Source organism: Chenopodium album, chromosome 3 (assembly GCF_948465745.1).
Source record: "Chenopodium album chromosome 3, dcCheAlbu1.1, whole genome shotgun sequence".
NCBI lineage: Eukaryota > Viridiplantae > Streptophyta > Magnoliopsida > Caryophyllales > Amaranthaceae > Chenopodium > Chenopodium album.
In genome coordinates, this window is record NC_137836.1 from 45,973,158 (window position 1) to 45,979,667 (window position 6,510).

Below are 6,510 nucleotides of genomic sequence, written 5' to 3' on the forward strand. Positions count from 1 at the left end.
TGCTTTAGTTATCATAGTTTGAGTGGGATTAGAAAACTCTTTTTCCTTTCTTATGAAAGTAGGGAAGAGTTATGTAGAGTAGGTAGTTTTGAGTAGTAGTTTTAGCTTTTAGTTTTGTTCTTTTCTTAATTTAATTTTTTATTAGTTTTAAATTAGTTTTTAGTTTTAGTTTTCTTTTCTCTTTCTCTCTCTAACTTTTCTTTCTCTCTCCTCTTAATTAAACTCTTAGTATTACTTTTTCTCTTGTTTCTCTCTTTACAACTCTTGGTTTAATTCCATCCTTTATTTAATGTCTTCCTTTGATCATGCATTGTTTAATTGCTTTGTTTAATTTAGATTTAATTATGTGTGAGTAGGTTTCTTTCTAGGGTTTGTGGGGATCCATAAATAATATGAAGGGGTAATTTATTGTTGTTGATTGTTAATGCTAGATTAATTTCCTATTGATTTATTTAATGCTCTGTTACTAGATTAGGCCTGATCTTTTATGCATGAGTTTGACAATATTGATTCGAGATTCGACAGATGAGAATTGATGTTTAGGTCTAGTTTCAATAGGCAGGTTAATTTATAAATGGTTAAGTCGAGATTCGAAAGATGAGATTTAATACTGGTAAATTAATTGTGTGATTATAATACGTAGCAAAATCCCTTTATGATCTGATTAATGTATGCATTGATGATTGATTATTATGTTCTACCATGGAATATTATTTATTGGTGAACCTATACCCTAGATCCTTTTATTCATTGTTTTCTCCCTATTCTTAGTCTTCGTAGTTTAGTTTCATATTCAAATTTATATATTGGTTACTTCATAATCTAGATTATATTAGTTAATTAGGAATAGAAAGACTCGTTTCTCTATGGATTCGACCCTACTTCCCTATCTTCATTAGTTAGAGGATTTAGGAATTACTTTTGATTTGGGGATACGACTTTACCCTGTCAAAATTTGGCGCCGTTGCCGAGAAAACTGTTTTATTTTTATTTCTGATTATTTTTGTAGTCTAGGTTATTTCTTTTTTGTCTCAGAGAACGTTAGTTCTTTGAGGCAAATCTCATATTTGCTTTTAGTTTTTTTTGTTTATGCCTAGGTGTTCCAGATCAGGGTACATCCCATTCAATCCTGCGATCGAACGATCCTTCCATGGACTAAAGAACCTTTACAAGCAAATTCTGGCGGACTTTGGTGATAATAATAATCACCGAGATCCTCCAACTAGTTCTAGCGATTCAGAGGTATCATCAGATCCAGAATCAGAGATGACGACTCCAAAGAAGCTTAGTGATTACTCACAACCAAAGCTTACAGATTTTTCACATCTCACTCCCACTCCGGCTCTTGATGGGGTACAATTTGAGATTAAACCCCAATTTATAACGATGATAGAGAGGAAGCAATTCAGTGGAGCTAAGGGTGAAGACCCAAATCTTCACATTGCCGACTATTGTCAATATTGTAACACCATCAGGCAAGCCGGGGTCACACAAGACCAAATAAGGGAGATTCTCTTTCCCTTCTCTTTAACTGGAAAATCTAAATTGTGGTTTAATGGTTTAAATAGAATTGCACTTGGTATAACTGACTGGGAAACTCTTGTTTTGAATTTTTATAACAAGTATTATCCTGCAGAGAGAACAGCCGTACTACGGAGTGCAATTCAGAACTTTGCCCAAGAAGCCGATGAAACTTTATATGAGGCTTGGGAGAGGTTCAAGGACTTACAAAGAGAATGCCCCCACCATAATTTGGCACAATGGCAGTTAATCCAAGCCTTTTACAATGGCATTGGAAATTCATCTAGAATAATTTAAGATTCTACAGCTAGTGGGAGATTTATGAATCTTAATGTTGATGATGCAGGTCAGGTTATTGAAGATATGTCGATACATAATCCCCAATATGGGAATCCTAGAGGATTTGCTAACAAGGGGAAGCATAGTGTTGACTCTATATCCTTTTTGCAAGCTCAATTGACCTCTATCTGCCAAAAATTAGATAATCTTAGTACTGCCAATATAGCTAATGTTTCTGCAATTAATAATAATGCTAATGAGGCTTTCTGTGAAAATTGTGGAATTATAGGTCATTGAAAACAAGATTGCAGGAGTTCTGTGGAGCAAGTTAATGCCTTTAAAGCTTATAGGCTAAATAACCCATACTCCAACACCTATAATCCTAGGTACCGGAATCATCCTTACCTTTCCTACCGGAGTATTAATGTTCAAAATCCACCACCACAAGAACCACAGGCGCCACAGCAACAGCAGCAGAAATATTACCATCCCAATGCTGGTCAGAAGAACCAACCACAACATCCCTCCTCATCTTCCGACCCCTCTTTGGTAGAAATTAGAGCGATGTTAGTTAATATGCAGAAGCATATGGAGAGTAGAGATGCGTAAATTGATTCAATTCTAGCTCATATTAAAATTGTAGATAATCAAATTACGCAACTTTCCGCTACTCTACAAGCCCGCCAACAGGGAGCTCTGCCGGCACAGCCGACCAGGCCTACGGATCAAGCCTATGCAATTACTCTAAGGAGTGGTTCAAACTATGAAGGGCCCCCTATGCCCAGAGTTGATGAACCTGTTTTATTAAATAATGCTAATCTTGGTTCCATTAAACCTGACAATGTAGTTAATAGCCCTGTAGGGCTAAAGCATAGTATTAATATATCTAATTCTACATTGCAGGGTACGACTCCAGAGAAGGTGGCCACTCCAGATAAGAGCAATAGTGCTCCTAAGCCAGTTATCAAACTTCCGTTCCCCAATCGTCACCTTAAGACAAACTTGGATAAGCAATTTGGTAAGTTCCTGGAGATGGTAAAAGATTTGAAGGTAACAGTTCCCTTCACTGAATTAATCACACAAATTCCTTCATATGCAAAATTTATGAAAGAAATATTGACAAGAAAAAGGTCTATTAGTGAGGTAGAGACAGTAGCTTTCACTGCAGAGTGTAGTGCCGTACTTCAGAATAAATCTCCACCTAAACTAAAAGATCCGGGTAGTTTTTCTATCCCTTGTCATATAGGCAATCTAATGATTGATAATTCATTGTGTGATTTGGGTGCTAGCGTTAGTGTTATGCCATTATCTGTGTGTTCCAAATTGAATATGGGTAAATTAAAAGCTACTAATATTACTCTTCAAATGGCCGACCGTTCTTTAAAATACCCCTTAGGTGTTTTAGAGGATGTCCCCGTTAGAGTAGGTAAATTTTATATACCCGTTGATTTTGTTGTTCTTGATATGGCTAAGGATATGAAAACCCCAATTATTTTGGGTAGACCATTCCTCAACACTGCAGGAGCAATCATAAATGTGAGAAGTGGCAAGTTAACACTATCAGTAGGGGACGATAAAATTATTTTTAATCTTAATAATACTCCTAAAAGCCCCATGGCAAAGGAGAAATGCTTTAGTGTTAATGTGGTTGAGAATTATTCTAACAAGCCCCAAGCTCTTAAAAAAGATCCCTTGGCGGCGGTATCTTGTGTTGCATCCCTTTCAGATGAGATAGACAAATGGCAGAAGGAAGTTGATGCAATAGAAAGAGCCCTCTACACTGTTGGTCTTGGTTTTGAGGACGAAAAGGTGGAATCAATCAAGTAAGTTGTGCAATTTGAGCCTACGATAAGTGTTCTGCCAGATCGAGTTGCAAGTGTTAAATGCAATGACAATTTGAATCGACCCTCGATCAAAGAAGGATCTTTAGTGCGTAGCATTGAAGACCTCCCAATCCAAGTCAAGGAGGATCCACCAACAAAGTTAATTGGCCCCACAGGGCATGTCAGGAAGCCACGTCGCAGCCCAAACACCGCTCGACCGGGTGAGAAACCGCCCGATCAAGCGTTAGGCCAAGGGTCCTAGTTATTGTACTTGGTAAGAAGGTCGTGCGGGACCTAGATAAACCAGCGCTTTGCGGGAGGCAACCCGAATTTTTAATGTTTTTTAGACTAGTTTTTCTTTCTTTCTCTTATGAGAGGAGAGGTGAGGGAATTTAATGAGTTCTATGAGTGTTTATTTAGGTTTGAAAGAAAGGAGTTAGCCAAAATTTGAAGAAAAGAAGAAAGTAGAGATTTCGTCAATTAGCCTCGGGCCCGACCGAGCGAAGCTCGCCCGACCGGGCGCGAGAGGTAGCTTTCAAAATCGAATATTTTCGCCCGATCGGGCGCGAAACTCGTCGTATACGGACATATTTGTCCGCCCGATCGGGAAAACCTCGCCCGACCGGGCGCAAGAAGAGGCGAAAATTACATTATCAGATCGCCCGATCGGGCAAAGGGCGCCCGACCGAGCGCGAGAGTATACAAAAACGGGTAGTTTAGATCGCTCGATCGGGCGAATGGCGCCTGACCGGGCGCGATAGCATAACAAATTTCATAATCAGATCGCCCGACCGGGCGAACACCGGCCTGACCGGGCGCGAGTTACCCGACGCCCCTTTTCTTCTTCCTTCTTCGGTTTTTTTTCTTCATTTCTTCTTTCCTCTATAACTTTCTCTCTCTAAAACTCAAATTCTCTCTACCTTCTTTCTAAGTTTCCTCCTTCATTTCTCACCCAAATCCAAAACCTTTTACATATTTTTAATCCTCTCTTCATCCTCTACATTTCTATATCAAAATTTTCAAATTCCACTCAAATAAATTTACATACCCATTTTTACCATGGCTTCAAAGAGGGCTCGGTCTATTTTCGGTAGGAGTTCTAGTCCGAGGGAGGAGTATGACCCGGATTTGCAACTCCCGTACTGGCCGACGATCCGTATTGCTAGCCAGGAGCAAAAGGAGCGGCTAGAACACCTAGTCGGGCGCGAGGTAATTCCTTCACGGTGGTTGCATTGCCCTACTTTAGAATCGTATGGTTTGTATGATTTTGTGAAACGATTTTTGAATGACATAGGCATGAGAAAATTTGTTGATATGTACTATCCTACATACTGTGAATTAACTTGTGAATTCTTGTCCTCTTTAAAAGTTGTAAATAGTGAATTTAATTTTTAGGTTGAACAATAGAAATATTAGTTTAACATTTGTGGAATTTTGTAAATTGTTTGAATTAAATGCTGAATTACCATTTCAATGGCATGCCGATTACAAAATGGGTGACATTTATCATGCTCTGACTGGTTTGCCTACTCCCGACCCCCAACATGCTAGTACTAAACCTATTCATCACCCTGTCCCAAAAATCTGGCAAAGATTTGCGGGTTTGTGTTTTCTGGGTAGGAATGAGCCCCATAACGCCCAAACTAACGAGCTAGCTGTTATAGGTCACTATGTGTCTGGGTTTGGGAAATTGAACATAGGTGGGTACATTATTCACCATCTGAGCAGACATGCCACGGCCAGTACCCAATCTCACACCCCCATTTGTATAGGAGGCCTTATCACTAGAATAGTAGTGAAAAAGGCCGGTTTTGTTGAGGATGGACCCCACCAACTGACCAACTGTGGACCAGATACCTATATGACTGCTAGGTATTTTGAGGAGTTGGGGTGGGTACGACCGGATACTGAGCAGACACCCCACTGGTGTATTAGGACTGGGACCGAGCAGCCTTTGCCCATCTTTCCCCTACCTAGTCCTGACTTGACCGCCTTTCCCCCAGGGCAACCATCCTACACGTATGACCTTTTAGTTGCCAACGCTAGGGGGCAAGCACCACCAGTACCACCACCAGTTCCACCACCCCAGCCTCAGCCTCAGCCCGAGGTGGCGTTTTCTCCACCTCGCATGTCTCACTCCGTCCCCCATGTTGACTCTGGCCCAGTTTGGGACCTTCAGAGTATAGATCAGGCTTTAGGCCATATCAAGCATTCTCACACTGACCTTAGGAGGATGGTAGGCTCTATAGACCAGAGGTTAGGGTACCTGGAGAGGAACCAGGGTAGAGCCCTCTACCCTATGTACGATGATTATGCTCGTCGGGGCAACATTCCCGACGATGCTATTTACCCTGACTGGTTTCAGCCTCCACCCCAGGGATACGATAGAAATCCCACTGCCCATGGTATTTACACTAACTATTCTGCCTTCCATGGGTACGGTCAGGACATTCCTTTCGGGGGACCGGCGGGGGGGAGTTTTCATGCTGACTATTTTGGTGGTAGCTCTTCTGGTGCAAGTGGTGCAGGTGGCAGTGGAGGTGCAGGGTTCGGCTCCATGGATGAGGATGCTCAGGACTAGCTATGCTGGGCTAGTTCCCGAGCCAATGAGGACATTGTCTGATTCTGGCTTGGGGGAGATTTTGGATTTGGTATCTTTCTTTTTCTCTTTTCTTTTATTTTTGGTGTGTTTTCTTAGGTTAGATTTATTGCTTTCTAGGCTAGTTTTATTGCTTATATATGAAAAATACAAAAAAATTGAAAAATAAAAAAAATCCAAAAATACGTTCCAAAGAATTGTAAATCATGTTTCCCTGTGCCCCATACTTGATAAAATTGTTTTGATTCTTGGTATATGATGATAAGCATTGTGGATAAGTTGATCATG

At 40.6% G+C, this 6,510-nt stretch overlaps 1 non-coding gene across 1 annotated transcript; it reads right to left on the reverse strand.

Moving 5' to 3' along the window:
* Positions 1-1,647: 1,647 nt before the first annotated feature.
* LOC145625800 (small nucleolar RNA R71) lies at positions 1,648-1,754 on the reverse strand. The gene has a single exon (XR_014110702.1). It is a non-coding gene; the product is annotated as a small nucleolar RNA R71 (small nucleolar RNA).
* Positions 1,755-6,510: the final 4,756 nt, after the last annotated feature.